Source organism: Neofelis nebulosa, chromosome 7, assembly GCF_028018385.1.
Source record: "Neofelis nebulosa isolate mNeoNeb1 chromosome 7, mNeoNeb1.pri, whole genome shotgun sequence".
NCBI lineage: Eukaryota > Metazoa > Chordata > Mammalia > Carnivora > Felidae > Neofelis > Neofelis nebulosa.
In genome coordinates, this window is record NC_080788.1 from 76,039,348 (window position 1) to 76,062,769 (window position 23,422).

General features: G+C 39.2%; 1 pseudogene; it reads left to right on the forward strand.

Annotated features, from left to right (window-relative positions):
* Nucleotides 1-304: 304 nt before the first annotated feature.
* Nucleotides 305-22,744, forward strand: LOC131517961 (histone deacetylase 8-like; annotated as a pseudogene).
* The last annotated feature ends 678 nt before the right edge of the window (nt 22,745-23,422 follow it).

Here is a 23,422-nt window from a genome sequence, read left to right on the forward strand (position 1 = left end):
AACTCAGAAGCAGGAGCCCATCAACAAATGACAGTTACCAGCTGTCACCACTCAGGTTAGTCACTGGAGACAGGAGACAAATAGTTGATTACCTGATCTCTAAAAAGAAAGAATCTGTTATTTTGAACACATGCATAAGTGTAAAATTGCATCTGTGATAACTTTCACAATCAGAGGTATGGGCTATTAAAGTGTAAAAAGTATATAATAGAAATAGTGGGAAGAAGAGCAGGAACTGGAGCCTGGGTTGAGTCTGAAAAAAGCCCAATCCATGTGGTGGCTCAGGAACAGCCAGAGTTGGAAGATGGAGGAGCCAGAGGAATTAGCGGACGGTGGGCAGTCGCTGCCTCCGGTATGTCATGATGTGCAACTCCCTGCCCAATGTCCCCAAATAGGCCAGGATGGCCAATCAATTCTTTGATGGAAGCATATGCACTGCATAAGTGAATAAGGATAGGTAAGCCCAAAGTAGCCTCCATGGAGGAGCTGGCCACATTCCACACTGATGCCTGTTTGCTGCATCTCCAGAAGGTCAGCCAGGAAGGAGATGACAAACATTCAGACTGCACAGAATATGGCCTAGGTTATAACTGCCCAGCCGCAGAAGGGTATTGACTCTGCAGCAGTTGTAGGAGGGGCTATAACCACAGCTACCCAGTCAGTGCATGATTGATGGAAGTAGCAATTAACTGATCCAGAGGCTGGCATCATGCAATGAACATCTTCACCAGGAGTAGTTTCCATCTCAAGAAACCACTTTCTTTGCTCATCCATAAGAAGCAGCTCCTCATCTGTTAAAGTTTTATCATGAGATTGTAGCAATTCAGTCACATCTTCAGGCTCCACTTCTAGTTCTCTTCCTATTTCCACAAACCTTCAATTTGTAAAAAAACACACTATACGTGGAGCACAATAAAGTAAAGCACAATTAGAGAGAGAGAGAGAGAGAGAGAGAGAGAGAGAGAGAAAGGAATAGTGAGCAAAGGAAAGAGAGACTTTCTTGAAGAAATGACCAAACTGAGGTATGCAGGAGAAAGGTGATATAGTTAGTAAGTGCAAAATAAACAAACAAAAAAACCAAAGGGAACTTCAAGCAGGATTTTAAAAACAGCATGTGCAAAGGCACTGTGGTAGAAGGGAATGTGAATGTTTGGGCGGGATGTTAGAGGTCTTTAAGTTTAACCAGTCACTAACCCCATGTGCCTTTGACATAACATCTAATAAGAAGAGCTTCTAAGAGGAAGCAGACTGTCCTCAGCGAGAAACAGAAAACAAGCTGATGTTCGGCAGCATGCCATAGTAGAGAGGGTACAGATCTTATTTTAGATAGAACCTCTGGGTTTGAACTTCTGTTTCAACTCCTTGCTATACAACCTCGAATAAAGGCTGCAACTTCTCTAGATACTAGATTTCTTGTCTCATATTACCATCTACTTATGGTTTTAATTGGTGGATTAAAAAGGAACACATCTGTCATGTACACAGCACGATACCTGACCTACAGCAAGTGCTGAATAAATATTACTTTCATCTCATGACCACCCATCTTGGTAACTGCAAGAAAAATGGGAAGGGGAACCCCAGAATGTGTTTTCAATTTCCAACCTGAGCTGTTTCTTAGAAGCACTGTCTCTGCCATAAGCAATCATATTTTATCTCTGCAGGTGCAGTATATAGCATTCCTATTTTCACAACAACTATTTAACATACATGGAAATGCTTTGAAATTTTTTTACCTTCTCCTGTCCAGATGTCCTCGTGTTTCTACCTATTACTATCTCTCCAAAGAAAAGGTCGTTGGGGGGGGGGGTAGATTAATAGTTTAAAGATTTCAGCATTTGTATTTATTAAGTGAGGACCTAGTTAAGATTTAAGACATTATACAGATAAATTTCAACAATGACTAGTTCTGAATTTTGATCAAATAGCCAACCAAATATGACTCTTCTCTTTTCCCTTGCATGAATTAAAACTCTCGAAGAGTAGTCTCCAGCAGGAAAAAACCCAAAACACTAAGACTATTTTGATCACCCTCTGCTGTAGCAGGGCCCCCACCTCCACTCAAAACTGGTTTGTTGTATCAAGTTCAGAGTTTGTCAGGCTGAACCATCCTAATGACTCCTTCCTTTATTTCAGCAGTGTTTGTGAAAGACTTGTTTTTGGTTTAAAATGACTGTCTCCACCAAGATCCAGAAAAGCTGCTAGGCTTTGAGCTCACAGAGAGTCCTTTATTCTGCCAGGACACAAGCAAGTCAGTGACGGCACAGAGCTGCTATCTCTCTCCGAGCTTCTGTGCTGCTGGTTTAGAGGAGGGAATGATGCAATCCATTCATATCTGAGATGGAGGGGGCTCCTCTCTTACACACACAGCTCCTTCTCTTCTGTTTATGCTGGTCCCCTCGCTCTCCCAAGAGGGTAACAGTGAGGGAAGCTTCCACTGCTGTGTCTCCAGAAGCTCTTTTAGGCCAAAAGGACCTGCCCAGCCCCGGGAGGCCCTGTGACTTCTGTAGAAACACACAGCCTAGGACTTTACTACTTAAATTGCACTTCTCAGACCAGCAGCTTGGGCATCACTTGGGAGCTTGTTAGAAATGCAGATCCTGCTTACCCAGGCTACCCGGGCAAATCAGACCCCAGAGAATCAGAATCTGCCTTTTAATGAGACTGCCAGGCAATTCATTTCTACTTCAAAGTTTAAGAAGCACGGGGGCGCCTGCTTGTCTTAGTTAAGTGTCCCACTTCAGCTCAGGTCATGATCTTAGGGCCCGTGTGTTTGAGCCGTGGGTCAGACTCTGTGCTGACAGCCCAGAGCCTAGAGCCTGTTTCGGATTCTGTGTCTCCATCTCTCTTCCCCTCCCCTGCTCATGTGCTCTCTCTCTTTCAAAAATAAATAAACATAAAAAAAAAAAAATTAAGGACTGTCCTAGGCCACCCAGCCAAGAGAACAAAAAGTACTTTAAAGGTGAAATGCATTTCCTTTGCCCTGGATGCCCTTTCCTATACCAATCTCCAGGCCTCATCTCTGCACGCCTGAATTCTACCCTGTCTTTCTTTGTTGAGCTGTCTGCAATGCTTCTTTTGGAAATCTTCACTGATTGTGTCAGCCAGAGGCATCTTCCACTCAGTTACCTGTATATTGCTGCAGTGTGTTTACACCATACAAATATGTTTGCACAGGTCTAATCCATCCCGTTTGAGGCTTGAGACTTGCCTGAACCTTCTCTATATCCTCTAGAATGTCTAGGACCATAGGCCCTGGGAGGAAAAAGCCTATTTATTTATTGAAAGAAGGGAAGGGAAAGAAGAAAAAAAAAAAAACAGCTCCATTCATGAAGTGATTGTCTCTGAAAAGCTGAGTGCAGCCCCAGGGATGAACATAAGCCTGTTTAAAACAGGAATCCAGGAACCATGTTATGCTCATCTTTAAAGAGCCCCCCAATACACCAGACATGGAAATGTCTCAGTTTTCCAGAAGCTTAACTGGACCAGATCAGATTCAAACCCACTCCATTATAGCACTCATCATTTAGACCTGGCCCAAAGCAGACGTCTTTCTAGAATAAAATCACAATTCTGCTTGCTAGAGCCTTGACCCCTGGCTTTAAGTGTGCTGTGGGCTCTGAACGACTACCTCTTCACCCATTTTTTGTCCTATGTGTTTTCCCTCTTTAGATTTATATATTTTTTTCTAAAGAAAAAAGGGCATTTTGAAAACTTTCAGATTCATTGTTTCTTTGGAAAGAAAGCTTACTGAAAATATTTGTTTCCTTTTTTTCAATGTTTACTTATTTTTGAGACAGAGAGGGAGAGGAGAGAGTACAAGTCAGGGAGGGGCAGAGAGAGAGGGCGACACGGAATCCAAAGCAGGTTCTAGGTCCTGAGCTGTCAGCACAGAGCCAGACGTGGGGCTTGAACCCACAAACCGTGAAATCATGACTTGAGCCGAAGTCGGATGCCCAACCGACTGAGCAACCCAGGTGCCCCAATATTTAGTGTTTCTAATTCAAGTTTTCATAATGCATACTTGAGTAAAGGCAATGAGTTTCTGGCTGCAAGTTACAAGTTAAAAGAACATTTTATTGCTCTTAATTGATAGTTGAGTCAATTAAAAACCTTGACTCTAGATGAGATTTATGATGTCATATTCATAATAAATATGTCTTCCCGACAGACATCCTGGTGTCATTATAATTTTACCACACATAAAATATAATGGGAACTGTTCCTAGGACTTACAAGAAATTAGACTTAACTAGTGTCAATACTGTTGTGACTCGTAAAATGAGTATATGACCTGCACTGTGAGACTTTGTTGTAGGACTGGAGTTCGCAGAGAGCAGGCATGTTTTCTTTGATAAGCATTTAAAAAGTATGACTAAATTATTCAGGATCAGTCATTTTGGGGGTACTGTCATGTGTTATAATACTTTTGTAGAAAAATTGATGATCCTGTTCAGGGGGAATATTCAGAAGCTATAGCCCTGTGATTTCCACCTCTGTGAATTTCTTTTCAGGAAACAGCTCTATTATAGCAGCATTAATCGTGAGAGCAAATTTAAGTAACACTCCAGGAAACAGGAAATAATTAGGTGCATTTAGTCATTTTATTTGATGAAATATTATGTACCTTTTATAAACAATAAATGGGATAGTCAACTGGAGACTTTATGAGACCAGCTTAATTTTTTACTTTTCTATACATTAAGTTGTAGAAGTATTATTGAAACTAAACATACCCCCGGGCACTGTACTAGACACTGGGGATGCAGCAGTGAAAATGACGAATATGATTCACGACCTAGTGACCTCACAGTCTGATGCAGGAAAAAGATACTGAATGAGTAGATACATAGTTACAAACTGTGATCATGCAGGACCTAAGGGGTTAGCACATAATAGGGGAACCTAAACTGGTTTGGGGAAGAGGGTATTTGTTAAGGAAACTGGGGAAGTGGAGGAAGAATCAGAGTTAGTGAGGGAAGGCTGGGGGAGAGTGTTCCAGGTGGAAACAGCGGGAGCAGAGGAACAGAAACCCAGAGGTGGGAAAGGGCTTGATGCCATTACAGAAGTGGAAGAAGGACCAGAGTGGCTGGAGCATAATTCATGAAAGGAGAGTGGAGTACCCTGAGGAACTAGATCATGCGACGCCTTCGAGATTTATCTTATCAATTCCACTGCAGTTTCTAGAGTGCAGGGGTAGCAGGGACCTATTTATAGTTTAAGACCACTTTGTGCTGTATGGGAAATGGGTTGAAATAAATCAAGAGTAGAGGAAGGGAAGGCACTTTGTAGACCACTGTAGCAGTACAGTAAGAGAGACAAAAGTAGTTTAGATAAGATCTAAAACTGGAAAGATGAGGAAAAGGGGACAGATTCAACTACATTCTGGAGGTGAGAATAATAAAGTCTGCTAATAGATTGGGAGCAAGGATGGAAACATTAATGACCATCTTCATTTGCTTCCTTAAACCACTGGGTAAATGGTGATTCACTCACATATTTCATACAGTTGGGAATTTAGGAAAGAAAACTTAAAAATGCATTTTGGACCTGAGGTTGAGATCTTGTCAGAGAACCAAGTTGAATAGTCAAGTAGACAGTGTACGGGTTTGGAAAAATACATCAGAAAATAGATCTGGTTTGAAATTAGCTATTTGGGAGCCATTGACCTTAAGATGGTGATTGATGCTATTGTATAGAAAGAGTATAGAATATCTGGGGGGGAAAAAGCCCATTTTAAGTTTCAAGAACTATAATATTAAGAGGTCTTATTAAGGAGGAACAGCTATCACAGGTGACTTCCAGGCTGGAGATCTGTTGGGTAATTCTGGAACCAAGAAAATAGTATTTCAAGAAGGAAGGTGTGGTCAGCAGTGTTGAATACTGCTAAGAGGTCAGGCAAGATGGCGGCTCCTATGTGTAAGAAACAGTTGTCTTATTAGGGCGGTGGCTTTAGAAGCACAATATATTATTTTTGATAATGTTTAAGCTTTATTTCTTTAGTTGACATCTGTTCCTTTTTGTTAATTTAATTTCAGTAAGATTTGAAACATCACATCAAATAAATGTGATGTATTTACTCCATCTTGATCCTTAAACTCTTGGTTAATCATTATTGTTTATATCTCTCTTTTGTCACCTTACATATTAACCAGTTAACACTCATATCTCCAGTCTACGATTAAACCTTTGAGAAAGTTTTAAAGCTGACTAGCCCTCCAGCCTAACAGCAGAACTGCTGAATGCACAAAGTCCCTGCTTTATAAACACTGCGTTGAACATGTGGTTTGTTTCATACGAGTTTTTGCATGATCTATAACAAATTATATATTTCTTCCTTTAAGTTTATTTATAGAATCTTGCCCAAAGTATCCCCTTCTTAAAAGCAAAACAAAACAAAAACAAAAAATGAACAAACAAAAAACAAAACAAAACAAAAGAAAAAAAACCAAACTCCAAAACTACCTTATTCAGGTAAATTCCGGTCTTAATTTGGCAGATATGCAGTGAGGACAAGATGCCAGTATGTGAACAAGATGATTCTTTGTTTGCTATTTAAAAAAAAAAAAATTCCAATATTCTATTCAGAAACTAAAGAAAGGAAGTGAGATGGTTTGGAAAGGAACTACTATCTTTCCGGTTTGGGGGTACCCCCACCCTCCACTTAAATACCTTGACTATTCATTTTCTTCGCAGTGACTCAGAGTGTCATCACCCTGTGCTGCTCATGAATAGGAAAAAAGAAAGAGGAAGGAACCTCCAAAAGGACTGGTCTCAGCACAACTGGCAGAACTCTGTTCACTTCCCCCAACTTTCTCCCTAAATGCTCTAATTATACTGTTAGATAGTAGTCTCACCTCAAGCGCAAATTCTTGGCAAGAATTCAAATGCATGCAGTTGCCCTCTGTAATCTTCTACCCCTCTGTTATGGCTTACCAGAACTCGTCTAAAGTCACTTCCATGCTGAATGTCTGATGAGACAGGACAGATCTCCATGTCACTCACTTGTATTCTGATTTTTCTACCTCTCCCTATCTGTATCATCGGGCGTATTCAGATAGGTCTCAAGAAAATATGTCATCCTGTCTCTTTGTTGTGGATGACACGATATAACTTCCACAGCACTAGGGATTGAAGGGGTACATGGGAGTGTTGGAGATCTGGCAGCGGGATGGAAGAGAGTAAGTGAGGGTAATGTTTAGAGGTTTTATATGGTAGGTGCTGTGGTGCCTGAGACGAGAGCTCTTAGGGACAGATGATTGCATTTTTCTAGTGATATTCTTTATTTTATTTTATTTTATTTTATTTTATTTTATTTTATTTTATTTTATTTTATTTTATTTTTTTAATGTTCATTTATTTTTAAGAGAGAGAACATGAGTGGGAGAGGGGCAGAGAGAGAGCGAGAGACAGAAGCCAAAGCAGGCTCTAGCACAGAGCCCGACATGGGGCTCGAATTCACAAACCGTGAGATCATGACATGAGCCGAAGTCGGACGCTTCACCTATTGAGCCACCCGGGCGCCCCTCTAGTGATATTCTTGACTCTTAATTTTTGCCTAAAGAGACTTAAATACAACATGTGTAACTTGCATTTCTCCTTTTATCTGCTAGAGGAACCCTCCCAGATCAAAGAGGAAAAGCACACCTTTCTATGACTTGCTTCTCTTTTATCATCAGCCAGCTTCTCTTTTTGGAGAACTGTTCAACTATTTTGGTTGTTCTTGGTGGTAGACTCACGGTGAAATTGTGCAGTTAAGTGAACAGATATTTTTCAACCTGTAGAAAGGTCTGTTGGTACACAAGAATGACTGTTAGTACAGTGCAGTACTGGCCTCATCCATGGGCAAATTGTTCACTTAGTGGGGTGGGAGAGAGAAAAGGGAAAAGCAAAACCAGGATGTCAAATGTCCATTTGAAAATTGCCTTAAGGTTTCTCTCAATCTCAAAATTGAAGTCTCCCAGTATTGGGTTTTCCTTGTGACAGTTTGTGGGTTATGTCTCAGTCATTGATTCACTTACTATGATAATTAGGAGCATTTAGCCAACATTCAATCCCTTTCGCTTTCCCTTAGGACCCGCTTAACCCTCTGACTTTGGCCATGTGGCTTGCTTTGGCCAAAGCAAGTGCTTTGAGAAGTGCTTCTCACTTCTCATAGAAGTGAGAAGAGGCTATAAATGAAAAGCGCTTATGTAATTTTGCTTGATTTTCATGCTCCGGTGATCTGCTGTGAGAAGAGCATGCCTCATGTAGCTGCTGCTATTTTATCCCCCAAACAAGCACACCTGGACTAAACCTGAACCCAATCCAAAGCCTGGGGCCAAGTCCAGCCCTCCTGCTTTCTGTGGCATAACTTCCCAGCCAAACCAGCCTAAATCAGGTGAGCCATAGTGACCTGCAGATCCACGAGCATTTAATGTGTGTTCTTGTAGCAATCAAGTTTTAGGGCACTTTGTCATGCAGCATCTTTGTGGTAATCGCTAACTAATACATATACTTAGAGGAATTATGGCATAAACATAAGCAAAGAAAAGCTACTTATCTAGCTTCATCATTTTCCAATTTAAGCCTTGAAAGAGCATCAAAATCACTTAGTCACATCATTTAGTTTGAAATGAATTTGGCTCACTGTACATATCCTTATAACATAGAACTTATAGGAAAGCACACTGAATTTGAAAATAAATACAATAAAATCATTCAAAATTAAAAAGCCATTTTATTTTCAAATATTATTAGCAGGACTTTCCAGTTTAAATGCTCTTAAATAAGGTGGTTTTATGTGAGTAGCATATATAGCAATAATACTATTCTTTGTAATCAGTTCTCCATCCATCCATCCATCCATCCATCTACCTCTCTACCTTCATTAGTTTTTGCAGTTTATATAGTCATTTGGAAACAATGCGGTAGGTTTTAGGTAATTCAAATTAGAATTTAGAATTAGAAAAGTTGCATAAATTTCCTGCATTCACATTATGTGAGAAATCCATGAGCATTGCAGCAAGATTCAAAGGTGCAGATAAGCAGAAAAGAAAAATCCTATACAAATACACCACCTAGAGATAACCTTTGTTAAAATTTCATTATTTTTACTAACTTCTTTTCTACGTCTGCCTGTGTGTGTGTATTTTTATATATATTTAATTACAGTGGATTCATACTGTGCACACTGTTCTATAAACTGCCTTTATCACTTTTATGTTGCAGCTTCCCTCCAGGAAAATAATATAGAGCTACATAATCATTTGTAATGACCCTCTAGTATTTAATGAAATGCGTACTCTATAATTTGTTAACTAGTCCCCTATCTTTGGATGTTTAGGTTGTATGCAGGTTTTCTTTTAAAATTTCCATTGTAAATGACACTTGGATGAGCATTCTTGTTCATATATTTTTCTCACTTTTCAAATTATTTCCCTATGATCAATTCCTAGAAGGGATATTGCTAATGCAAAGGTTAAATGTACACAGAAGGTTTAAGACTCTTGTCGAGATACGTTCCAGGAAGGTGGCACCCATTTACATTCCCTCTAGCTGTAAGACTTTGGCTGCACCTTCCAGAAGTTCTTCCATCTTTTGCTGCTTTTTGAAAGATGTTTCTCCCTTCTCTGTTTTCTTTTATGTATCTACTATTCACATTATTTCCACTTGGAGTAATTTGAGAAATTCCTTCTTTCCATTTTTTTTTCCCTGTGACATGTAAAGAAATAAAACATGACTTAAGAAACATCCTGAATGCAATAGAATAAGTAAAAATAATCACGACAGCAAAGTAGTCTTCTTTTTCAGAAAAAAAAATTTAATTATGGCCTCAAGATTGTTTGGAATAATAGTTAACTAAATCATAATCTTTACAATTTCATGATATTAAATAGGGCTTGTTGGAAATGAGTCATTCTGTACACATTGGGAGTTTTATGGTGAGTTTAATGTCACTGAATTTAATTAACTTAACTTGTCATTTGCACGTCAGTATACTATGGAAACCCCTCCTCGGTCGGTGAGCTCCTAGCACTGAACAAAAAAATGCACAGTTCCTCTCAGAAGTTATAAGATCTATGTGACTAATAGCTGAAGAAACAAGGCATAAAACAGTGGATTCTCCAGCAGCAGGAATTAAAAAAAAAAATCACAAAATTATAAAGGTAAACATGCTACCATGGAGGGAGAGAACAATTAAGATAAAGGAACATTTTCATGGACCGAACTCAGTCTTTTGTAACCACTAAGAGATGAGATTATAAACTATTGTCGGAATTTTCAGTGGGAAAATTGCTTAGAAGAGCCACCTGGCAGGGGACCTCACCCGTGCGTGGCCAACTCCCAGAAATCACACAAACACGTGAAAAAAATCCTTTCAAAAACGTTTTCAAGAAGGCAGAATAAAAAATGATAATATTTTGAATATTACAATAGAAGCCACTGCAGTGAAGACTGTATGGAAAACCTAAAATGTCTTCCAGACCAACCCCTTTGATGTCTTTTTGTCATCTTAATCATTCCTATGTATTTTGGGGGGAGTTTGGAAGTTCTCACTGCAAAATCAGACTTTAAAAAACTTACGGAATACTTTTGCACAACTAATTTCTGGTATGTTTTTCTAGCACATTAGTTTTTTGTTTGTTGCTTAGAAGTAACATGGAACATTATATTTCAAAGGGCTTGTTTGACAAAGCGATTAACGTTATTCTGTACAATGTTATGTTCAAAAACAATACCCTTTAAGAATAATTTATACTTTCTTTATGTGTGTATATATTATATTTTATTTATTTATTTATTTATTTATTTAGAGGTGGGAGGGGCAGAGAGAGAGAGAGAGGAGTGGAGAGAGAGAATCCTAAGCAAGCTCCACACTGTCAGCACAGAGCCCAGTATAGGGCTTGAACCCTTGAACTGTGAGATCATGACCTGAGCTGAAATTGAGCTGGTCACTTAACTGACTGAGCCATCCAGGCACCCTATACTTTCAAAAATAGATCTCTCCTGCTGTTTATTTCTCTTGAAGCATGTGTATTTTCTGGTGTGCCTTTTTATTCAAATTCAGTTCAACAAATATTTACGGAATAACCACTTAGTATAAGACTTTGTGTCAGAGCTTCAAAGGAGCTAAGGGTAGAGACAGTAGATTAGTGGGTGCCAGGGGCTGCGGGGAGGAAGCGGGGGAGGTGGGGGAATGACTGCTTAATGGAAATGGAGTTTCCTTTTTGGATGATGAAATAGTTCTGGAACTACCTAGAGGTGATGGTTGCACAATACTGCAAATGTACTAAATGCCACCGTAGACTTAAATGGTTACAGTGGTAAATGCCATGTATTTTACCATAATTTTAAAAATCAGGCAGACAAAAAAGAACTAATGGGGTCAATGGAGGAGAGGCACATATACTCTACTTCAGAAGTACATTTAATTGGGAAATGTATTTAAATTATCCTTCCAATATCACTATTGATTTCATGTAGTAACGGTCAAATCCAATTTAACAAGCATGTATTATTAGGGCGGTGATTGGCAGTCATATTTAAAACTGAACAGGCATGCGGAAAGTAGATGGTTCTTGCCTTCAAGTAGCTTTCACTTTTATAGGGAATTAAGATGGCTATAAGAATGTCTAATGCAAGGGGCACCTGGGTGGCTCAGTCGGTTAAGCGTCCGACTTCAGCTCAGGTCATGATCTGACACTGTGAGTTCGAGCCCTGCATCAGGCTCAAAAATAAATAGAGACATTAAAGAAAAATTTTTTTAAGAATGTTTAACACAAGACGGAGTGTCAGAGGAGCCATATGAGAGAGGTGAACATAGTGCTAAGGAGGTAAAGAGGATAATTAGATTGATTATTGGGGAAAGCATCAGGGATGCAATAGCTTTGTACTTGGTCTTCAAGGATGGGTCTGATTTTGCCAATTGCAGAAGATGCTTAACGGTCAGCCTAGATAGAGACAAAAAATGTAAGGTCGTTATGGGGGAAAGTGGCCAGGTTGGCTGGAAGGCATCGTTTAAGAGGTCAAACAATGAAACTGAAGTTTGAGGAGGAGTCAGGACGTGTGGGAGAGGACTGAAGACATTTAGAGTTTGAAGATGATTTAGAAGGAATTTTTTCCAACTTTTCACCAGCTAAATGGATCTGAACTACAGCATCTGGCGAGTGGCCATTCAGTTGCTTTGGGAATTCCTCTGGTGACTCAGAAGTTACCATCTTCTAAGACAGTCTGGGCTGCCATGAGGTGACTAAATGGTCAGAGTTCTTGTATTGATCAGAAGTCCACCCACAATTTCCATCCATTTATTTGAGTTCTGTCTTTGAAACCACACTCAATAAAGTGAATTTTTTTTGTTTCCTATCAGCTCTTCAGTCAGGAAATATATTCTTTCTTTCTTGTCTTTCTAAGTTATGTATTCCTGGGTCCTTTAATTATTTAATTGTTTCTCTTAGGACATGCTTTTGGAGACTTCTGAAATTCGTCTTGCCATTTATTAATTTGGTAAGCATGGCTTTGATGTTGATATTCAAGGCATAAGTAAAATGTTTTAGAGGAAATTGCAGATGATATAATTTTAAACAAACCACTCTAATTTCCCTTTCAGGTAGGCTCTGAATTGGTCATTAATTGGTCATCTCTGGAAATGGTCATTGAACTAATTATGAATTCAGCCAATTTTATTTTCATTGGCCAATATTTTATTATTTTGCTCATGGATTATATTATGAGGCATATTTTTAACTGCATTGTTAAAATTCACATAGTGAGTAGGAGCTCAGGCCCTGGAGTTATGATTTTGGGACTGGTATCTGGCACAGCCAGCTACTAGCCATGACCTTGGCAAATTACCTAATTTCTATGTGCTTCAGTTTCCTCATCTATAAAGTGTGTGCAAAAATACTACCTACTTTTGGGGCACCTGGGTGGCTCAGTCGGTTAAGCGTCCAACTTCGCTCAGGTCAGGATCTCCCAGTTCGTGAGTTCGAGCCCTGCATTGGGCTCTTTGCTGACAGCTCAGAGCCTGGAGCCTGCTTCAGATTCTGTATCTCCCTCTCTGTCTGCCCCTCCCCTGCTCATGCTCTGTCTCTCTCTGTCTCAAAAATAAATACCCCCCCCCAAATTTTTTTAATAAAAAAAATACTACCTACTTTTTTCATTAAATAAGTCATTATCCAGCAATAGTAAAAATAAGAAAAAATTAATTACTACTATTATTATGGTTTTTTTTAAATATGTCCACAAATTCTTTGATATTCTTCCCTTCAAGAGGTGGAACCTAATTTCTTTTTTCTTCAGTGTGAGTGGGACTTTGTGACTTCTAACAAATAGACTACGTAGTTTTTCAACAAAAAATCATTGTGGCTATGTCCTTGCTGTCTCTTGATTTGCTCACTCTGGGAGATATAAGCTGCCATGTCAGTTTTCTACTTCTGTGTGACAAGCCTCCTCAAATTTAGCAACTTAAAACACCCATTTTTAGCTCAGATTTTCAACACAGCATGGCCAGGTCTTTCTTGGGGCTATTACGTGTATTTGAACAAGGGCATTATGTATCAGAATATGCTTGCAGAAGGCTACTTGAGCACAAGGAATCCAGAGAGGGAAACTGGAAGTTGGGAGAGTATCTGACAGCTCAGGATAGAAATAATGTTTGGTCCCAGATTGCTGAGGTGACAGTAAAGACTGGATGGAGAGGTAGGAAGGGAAAATCATTGAAGAAGTAGAATCTACTGGATTTGGCAAGTCAAATTACTATTGGTCATTGATGGAGTCCTGGGATTTCAGTGATCAAGAAATACAAATGTGGGAATGAAAAAATATACGTTGGGGAATTATTCAATGGTGGTAATTGTTCGAGTTGTGTGGGTGATATGCCGTGGGAGGGTGTGAAAAAAATAGAGCTCAAAGAAGAATGTTAGGGGATACTTAAATTTAGACGTGTGGCAAGTATAAAGTCAGAGAAAGACAGAAATGGAGCATTTTAAAAGGTAGGAGGAGAGTGAGAAGCGTTAAGTAGGAGATGAGAATTTCAAGAAGGAGGAGATAAGTAATATCAATGAATGTCTGTCCTTAAGGTTCAAGAAGATGAGGACCAAGAAGTTAAATGACAATGAATTTAAAAGTGTATTGTAAGAAAGAAGAGAACATAGCCAGTGCATTTCTAAGTGCAGCAATCTGGAAAAGCTGACAGAAAATAAATATGTTTCTTTAAACTATAGAAAGCTTATGAAAGAAATTGAAGAAGACACCAAAAAATGGAAAAAGATTCCATGCTCCTGGATGGGAAGAACAAATATTGTTAAAATGTCGATACTACCCAAAACAATCTGCGTATTCAATGCAATCCCTATCAAAATAACACCAGCATTCTTCACAGAGATAAAATAAACAATCCTAAAATGTGTATGGAACCAGAAAAGACCCCAAATAGCCAAAGTGATCTTGAAAAAGAAAACCAAAGCCGGAGGCATCACAATCCTGGACTTCCAGCTATATTACAAAGCTGTAACCATCAAGACAGTATGGTACTGGCACAAGAACAGACACTCAGATCAGTGGAACAGAATAGAGAACCCAGAAATGGACCCACAAACGTATGGCCAACTCATCTTTGACAAAGCAGGAAAGAATATCCCATGGAATAAAGACAGTCTCTTCAGCAAGTGGTGCTGGGAAAACTGGACAGCAACATGCAGAAGAATCAACTTGGTCCACTTTCTTACACCAGACAGAAAAATAAACTCAAAGTGGAAGAAAGATCTCAATGTAAGACAGGAAGCCATCAAAATCCTTGAGGAGAAAGCAGGCAAAAACCTCTTTGAGCTTGGCCACAGCAACTTCTTATCAACACGTCTCCAGAGGCAAGGGAAACAAAAGCAAAAATGAACTACTGGGACCTCATCAAAATAAAAAGCTTCTGCACAGCAAAGGAAACAATCAGTGAAACTAAAAGGCAACCGACAGAATGGGAGAAGATATTTGCAAATGACATGTCAGATAAAGGGTTAGTATCCAAAATCTACAAAGAACTTACCAAATTCAACACCCAAAAAACAAATAATCCAGTGAAGAAATGGGCAAAAGACATGAATAGACACTTCTCCAAAGAAGACATCCAGACGGCCAACCGGCACATGAAGAAATACTCAACATCACTCATCATCAGGGAAATACAAATCAAAACCACCGTGAGATACCATTTTACACCTGTCAGAATGGCTAATATTAACAACTTAGGCAACAACAGATGTTGGTGAGAATGCAGAGAAAGAGGATCTCTTTTGCATTGTTGGTGGGAATGCAAGCTGGTACAGCCACTCTGGAAAACGGTAGGGAAGTTCCTCAAAAAACTAAAAATAGAACTACCCTATGACCCAGCAATTGCACTACTAGGCATTTATCCACGGGATACAGGTGTGCTGTTTCAAAGGGACACATGCACCCCCATTTTTATAGCAGCACTATCAACAATAGCCAAAGTATGGAAAGAGCCCTGTGGTATATATATACAATGGAGTATTACTCAGCAATCAAAAAGAATGAAATTTTGCCATTTGCAACTACGTGGATGGAACTGGAGGCTATTATGCTAAGTGAAATTAGTCAGAGAAAGACAAAAATCCTATGACTTCACTCATATGAGGACTTTAAGAGACAAAACAGATGAACATAAGGGAAGGGAAACAAAAATAATATAAAAACAGGGAGGGGGACAAAGCATAAGAGACTTTAAATATGGAGAACAAACAGAGGGTTACTGGAGGGGTTGTGGGAGGGGCAATGGGCTAAATGGGTAAGGGGCCTTAAGGAATCTACTCCTGAAATCATTGTTGCACTATATGCTAACTAATTTGGATGTAAATTTTAAAAAATAAAAAAAGAAAAGAAAAAAAGAAAAGGAAAGAAATATGTTTCTCTTAAAGATGAGGAGAATATCCCGGCCTCTGAAAATGATTCCAATTCTAATGTTCTTCCTTTTCGGAGCTAGAGAATCCTGGGAGATTTAGAGGAATGATTAGTTAAATATTTCTCTCGGTGGAGGTTACTCATGTAACTAATTGCCAAAAAGAACCATTCTGCCTCTTATGCGCTTCCTGAATTAAAACCCTGTACTCATAGTTTGGACACTGGTCATTCACTTCTTTCAAAGCCATCTTGAGGGTGTTCTTGCACCAGAGATGACACCTGACATCTGTCCATTCCAGTCACCACCACTCATCAACCAAACTGCCCTGGATCAAACTGAGTTTCTGGCAATCTGAGGGGAAGGAGGGACTGTATCATCCATAAACATTAAACAAGGTTATAATATAGAGACGCGATGACACCTAGCAGAATGATAAGGACTAGGTTTGAGTAAGCACTTACCATACTTCTGTCTTTTCTCCATTCCATGCCTCAGCCAATTTTACTGAAAACCATATTTTGTTTTGTTTTTTCCCCCACAAGCATACAGATGTCGTTGCTACGCTCATTATTCTCTTTTCTTTGTCTTCTAGTGTCTTTTCTTTGTTTTCCCACTTTTCCCAATTACCTCAGGAAAATCAAACTTCCAGCTCCTTTTCTTTCTCTCTGCCCACTTCCCTACATTTCCATTTGCTCAAAAATCAGCCTTAATCAATTGTGATAAAAATAAGAGAACACTAATTATATACCTCTGTAAATAAAATTAAAATTATGTATTTTGAAGTTAAGTATTGTGAAGAATTGACATTAATTTCTGAAGCCCATGAAAATGAGGAACTGTTCCTTTGAAAACATGTACAGAATTTCTCCATGCATTATCACAGCCCTTTAGAACATGTTTGTTTCCTGAAGTGGCAATATTCTGACTCTGTGTGTGTGTGTGTGTGTGTGTGTGTGTGTGTGTGTGTGTGTGTGTGTAAGTGCTGACATTGGATGTATTGCATGGTTTTCTACTATTTTTCATTGCTGGTGTCTGATAATTCAGGTATGTTATGAGAAAATAGGATTCTGTATAGTCCACAGAAATTTAGCTACTATCTTTAACCCTGTTTCTAGAAGAAAATGCATTCTACATTCCTGCATTCTACATTTCCAACTTTAGAGCAAAAACCATTTGAAATTTGAAGTCTGCTTGGACATATGTAACCAAAATATGGTTAAATATCTTTTCTTTAAGTTAACCAATCTGAATCTCCTGCTGTTATTCTGTTCACGGTATTTTGCTGTGCAAAATATCACCATAATCCCTCTGGGTTGTATTTAGCAAAGTGGCAATGCAGCATGCCCTTGGAGCCAGATCGAAGTGCATTCCAATCCTGATTTAGTCACTTGCATGCTCTATGGCTCTGGGGAAATTATTTAATGTTTAACCTTAGGCTCCTGTACTGTAGAATAGGAATTATGTAAGTACCCATCTCTTAGAATTATTGTGAGGGTTAGGATCATGTATAAATTTCTGTCACAGTGACCATTCCTAGAGAGTGAAATGGTAGCCTTTTTTTTTCTTTATCACACACCCTTATCAGTACAAATATTTTCATCATATAGTCTTTAAACTTTTAAAAATATTTATCTATTTTTGAGAGAGAGAGAGAGAGAGAGAGCGCGCATGAGCAGGGGAAGGTCAGAGAGGAGACACAGAATCCAAAGCAGGCTCCAGGCTCTGAGATGTCTGCACAGAGCCTGATGCGGGGCTTAAACCCACAGACCATGAGATCATGACCAGAGCCGAAGCTGGGCGCTTACCTGACTGAGCTATCCAGGTGCCCCTCATGGAGCCTTTATTGACAAATTATATACATGTTCTTTCTAAACTAATATAATATGAACATGAAATGCAAATAAAAGTAAAATTTGAAAAGAATGTGACAAAGATGAAATAAATACTGCTTAAATAAAAATATAAAGTACAAATGGGATGTTTGTTGCATTTGTAATTTTTCAAACAATTCCAAACTCCAGAGCAACTCCAGATTTTTAAAAAGGGGTTAGAAAAGTCTGTCTCCAAAAATTATTTTTTTGTATGTGAAGAAATAGAAATGTTAATGGATGACATAGCATTTCCACACAGCCACACAATGATACAAACATTTCTAAACACCCATTTACTAAAAAACAGTTACTTTCTTACTCATTGCTAAAATATCATCTTTATCTTGACAGGGCATATCAGTTTTGGGGGGTTTGTTTCATTTCAATATCTGTATGATGCTTACTACTGATAGGCACTTGACATCACAGAAAAGATCAGAAAATTTGGATCCTATATTTTCTGTAAAAGTATGTAATTCATCTTTAAATTTGACAAGAACTTGAAATGTTTTGCCGCAAGATAACCAGTGCGCTTCTCTGCAGTGCAGAATATTTTCACGGATACTCCTCATCTCTTGAGCACATATTTATTTAGAGATTCACATGGTGCTCACCATTTGCAGAAACGTCTTAAGCACTTCACACAAATTACCTCAGTCAATCTCATAACAAAATTCTGAGTTAGGTTTCATTCCTATTTTACAGATGAGATAACTAAGGCAGAGACAAGTTGAATAAAATGTTTAAAGTCAGGCAGGATTTGAAATTAGCTGTTTTGGCTTTGGAGACTGCTTTTAACAAGTAGACTCTGGTATTTAGGATTCTACTAATGAGGACAAAATAAATTTTAATTCCACTTACCACATGTAAAGTACAATTGACTGAAGCGTTTTATTAAAAAATGTTTTAATGTTTATTTATTTTTGAGAGAGAGAGACAGGGGAGGGGCAGAGAGAGAGAAGGAGACACAGAATCCAAAGCAGGCTCCAGGCTCTGAGCCGTCAGCACCGAGCCCAACATGGGGCTTGAACTCATGAACTGCAAGATTATAACCTGAGCCAGAGTCAGACGCTTAACCAACTAAGCTGCCCAGGCGTCCCTGACTGAAATATTTCAGAAGCAGAGATTGGGCGAAGTTGCCAATACTGATTCTTCAGAATCAGGACCTCCCAGCTTCCTTGTGGAGACCTCTTGCATTGTGCCCTCATGTGACCATCTAACATGGGGACCAAGTGAGGGCTCTAGTGTGGGTGATATTAGTAACCTTAATCTATTTCTTAGTTCTTATATACATATAAGCATGTGTTCTAATATTTTGTCTCCAAATTCCAATGAATTACTGTATAGTCTTCAGGGGTATGTGCGCCTCTCTTTGGAGATTACTGCTGTAGAATCTGAATGTATACGGAAGAAGAGCCCAGAAGATCTGCTTGTGTCTACTTCCAAAGCTGGAAGTTATGTTATGTGTGAATGTATAAGGAGTGGTCCCTCTGGACATGTGACTATCCATACTTTTACATATAGAAATCATGTTAGGTTACTATCTATTTGTATAAATGTTTATATTCTGTTAACAGTATTTCTGGGAGTCTATGAGGAATGTGTCACAGAAAAGTTTCTGAGGGTTTTCACAAAGATGATGTGACACATTTATGAATTTTATTTATTGGTTTACTCTTCTCTGTTTCCAAGCATTGGAAGGAAGTGCTGACTGAAGGCCTATAAGTAGGCCATACTGTTGACTTGATTGGAAGAAGGGAGATTCAGGAGGGTCAAAAAGGTCTGTCATTTATGTTTCATATTGGACACTATCTTTTCATTTCTATATCACGGAGATATTAAGAACAGTTTTGGGGCACCTGGGTGGCTCAGTCAGTTAAGTATCCAACTTTGGCTCAGGTCATTATCTCATAGCTCATTGAGTTTGAGCCCCGTGTTGGGCTCTGTGCTGACAGCTCAGAGCCTGGAGCCTGCTTCAGATTCTGTGTTTCCCTCTCTCTCTGTCCCTTTCCCCCACCCCCAAAATAAATATACATTTAAAAAAAAACCCCAAAAAACACTTTTCCAACATAGAAGTTCTGACTCTGAAGGTAAAGCTCAAACTCCTCAGTCTCCCTCGCAGTGGCAACTCAGGTGAGTGACCCAGACTCTACCGGTTAGCTATGCCTTCTGGAGACTTGGTGCCAGAAGCAAGCAGCCAGAGGAAACAAGCTCCATGTGTCACCCTGTTGTCACTGCTGTGGGTGGTGTGGAGTTTTCATAGTGGCAACAGCAGCAGTGGTGGCCTTGCCAACAGAAGTGGCTGCAGCGCTGGCTGCAAGAGCCATTCTGGTCAAGATCCGAGGTTTAATTCTTAGAGTTGGAGGTGGTGGCAGCCATGTCCTCCTCAGACTAATTGTGTGATTTGGTCTTGAACATTCTCCCTGGAAATTTAGCCTCCAGTGTTTCTCCAGCTCTCCTATTTTTATTCTGTGAGCTACATAATACCATTTAATAAGTCCCTTTTCTGCTTAAATTAGCCAGAATGGATTTTGTGGTTACAGCTAAGAATGCTGATAATACAGGCAATGATGCCAGTTCATGTTCTGGACTTATAGATATTAATTAATTTACTTAGTATGCATTTATTGTATGCTTAGCTGGCTCTGTATTAGGATTTGACTGAGGTTTCCAACTAGACCACCTTTGTGAGCAGTGGTATCAGGGAGAGATAAAATACAGGAAGTAAGATAGGTGTTAGACATGTTGAGATCGAGAAGACTCCTTTCTACCATCATATATCCAGTCTGTCACCAAATTCCCACAACCGTGTCTCTTACATATCTTCCCCATACCTCCTTTTGCCCTTCATAGCCCTTCATTCATTTAATAAACAAAACTCAGGTATTTATTATTTCTCACTTAAATTATTGAAATAGCCGATTACAACAATAAGACCGCCTAGTTCCTCACACCATGTTGTTACTTGTTAATGCTGTTCTGAGAACCTAGAAAGCCCTTACTTCACCTTATTCATGTGGATACCTCCTATTTATACTTTAAGATGTAGATTATACCTTTCCCATTTCATACTACGTTGTATGATAATTATGTGGTTATTTGTTTGACTTATCCAACTGGACTGTGAACTTCTTGGGGCACATACCATGTTTTATTGACTGTTGTATCTCCAGCCATTGCCCAAGTGCCTGGTATACAATAGGTACACAATCAATACTGTTGAAAGAACAAATGACTTGTAAGTATTTATTAGATGTTTATCTCCCCATCTAGTCCACGAGTTTCTTCAGAAACAGTAGTGTCTGGTGTGTAAGAACAGCTCTATAATGGTTTGTTGTACATATTAATGAGGTTCATATGGGGCCTCAGTTGAAGATAATTGATGGCAATCAAAATTATTATTCTAATGCTTAGAATAGAAGCTGGGGCTGGAGACCAGGGCTTCAGAATCGGGAGGTGGTAGTTTGTGGCAGCTGTACAAAACCGGATCACTTAAAATATCAAGGAAGAAATGGTTGAGTAAATAGAACAATTTCACTGTTTGTTTGTTTGTTTTGTTTTGTTTTTTTATGTAAAAAAATTTTTTTTAACGTTTATTTATTTTTGAGACAGAGAGAGACAGAGCATGAACAGGGGAGGGGCAGAGAGAGAGGGAGACACAGAATCTGAAACGGGCTCCAGGCTCTGAGCTGTCAGCACAGAGCCCGACGCAGGGCTTGAACTCACGCACCATGAGATCATGACCTGAGCTGAAGTCGGACGCTTAACTGACTGAGCCACCCAGGCGCCCCAATGTTTTTTTGTTTTTTAACATGAAAGAAAATTGATAGGACAGGAAATTCACGTAAGGAAAAGAAATTTGTAGGGAAGATAGTATTCTACATTTTGGACGTGTTTGAGATGCCTACAGGAGACCAAGGTGAGCTCTCTGGGAGGTGGTTAGAAATCTGTTTTGTTTTTCAAGAGAGAAGATATACAACTTTGCTAGCCAGTCCCTGTGAACTAATGAATTGACCTGAAAGAATTTGAAGAGAGAAGGGAAGAGGTTAACAATGAGAGCTTGGGGGAAATCTATATTTAAGGGACAGAAAGAGGAAGACATTCCACAAAGGGAAACCTGATAGATGTCAAGAAAATAAGAAGAGGGGCACCTGTGTGGCTCAGTTAGTTAAGCATCTGACCTGGCTCAGGTCATGAACTTGCTTTCGTGAGTTCGAGCCCCATGTCGGGCTCTGTGCTGACAGCTCAGAGCCTGGAGCCTCCTTCAGATTCTCTGTCTCCCTCTCTCTGCCCCTCCCCTACTCACACTCTGTCTCTCTTTCTCAAAAATAAATAAAGGTTATAAAAGATTTAAAAAATTTTAAAACAAAAAGAAAATAAGAAACTCAGAAGATTGGAGAGTACACAGGGGCAGGGGAAGAGAGAATTGGAGAATCAAGGTTTTTGGCAATGGCAAATGTATCTGAGAAGCCAGGAATGCTATGAACAGCAATAAAGCTATTAGATTTTGTTTTTAGGAGTGAAATTATGATCTTCAAGACAGCAACTTCAGTAGTATGCTGAAGATGAAAACCGGTACAGTGGTCTGAGAAATCAGGGGAAACCAGGGGTTGGGGGGAAAGCTGGTGTAAGGGCAGGAGGAACTTGGTCTAGTAGCTTGAGAGATTAGCAGAGCTAAAGGAGGCTTCTTTTCCCCCCCTCAAATGAAGTACTTGAAAATGTTGTAGATAGAAGGGAAGACTTTTTCTTTTCTTTCTTTTTTTTTTTTTTAACAGAAAGAGGTAGAGGATACCAGAAAATGATAGGAAATAATCAATTGATCGGCCAAAATCCAAGAACAGGTATAAAGGCAAAGAATCAAGGCCAACTGGACAATGTGAAGGAGGAATATTTGAGGACTCTGGATAATTTCGAGGATTTTGAGAATGAAATTATGGAGAACCCATACTGGAAGCCTTTGATCTTCTTGGGTCGGAAGTGAAGTTCTGTGCTTCGCATGGGCAAGAGAGAAGTGGCAGGTTATGGACAAGTGAGGTGAGCTAAGGAATATTGTAAAGATGACTACAGACCTTAGCATCGAGATAAGAGACAGATTCAAGATACAGAGATAGAGGCAAAATATTGTCTGTATGAGTGTTAGAGATGCAGTATGCACATATTTAAATGACTTATATTTATATATTAATGTGTATATATATATATATATATATATATATATATATATATATACACACATACACACACACATATATATGTCATAAAATCCCATCACCCAGAAATAAACATCGTGAGGTGACATTACAGTAAGAGAATCTTGAAGGGTGTGTGTCTTACTGGATAGGGGACATAAGTGTGAGATAATCAGTCGACTGGGGTTGTGGGTCAGAGTGATTGCAAGAGTAAGGGTGCCTTTGCCAGAAGTACAACAGTCAGGAGAGGACTGCAGGTTTCAAAAATAAGATGGTGTGTATGGTTTTAAGCATTAGATTTGATGTGGAAAATCATAAAATTAAAGAGAGAGATTCCCATAACTGTATATTGGCGGAGGTCTTGATGTGAATTAATGATGACAGGAAAATAGGAGGTAACATGGAGATGAGGGAACTGGGATGTGGTAGGAAAGGAAGGAAAGGAACAAGGCAAGTGCTGTGACCAGAGA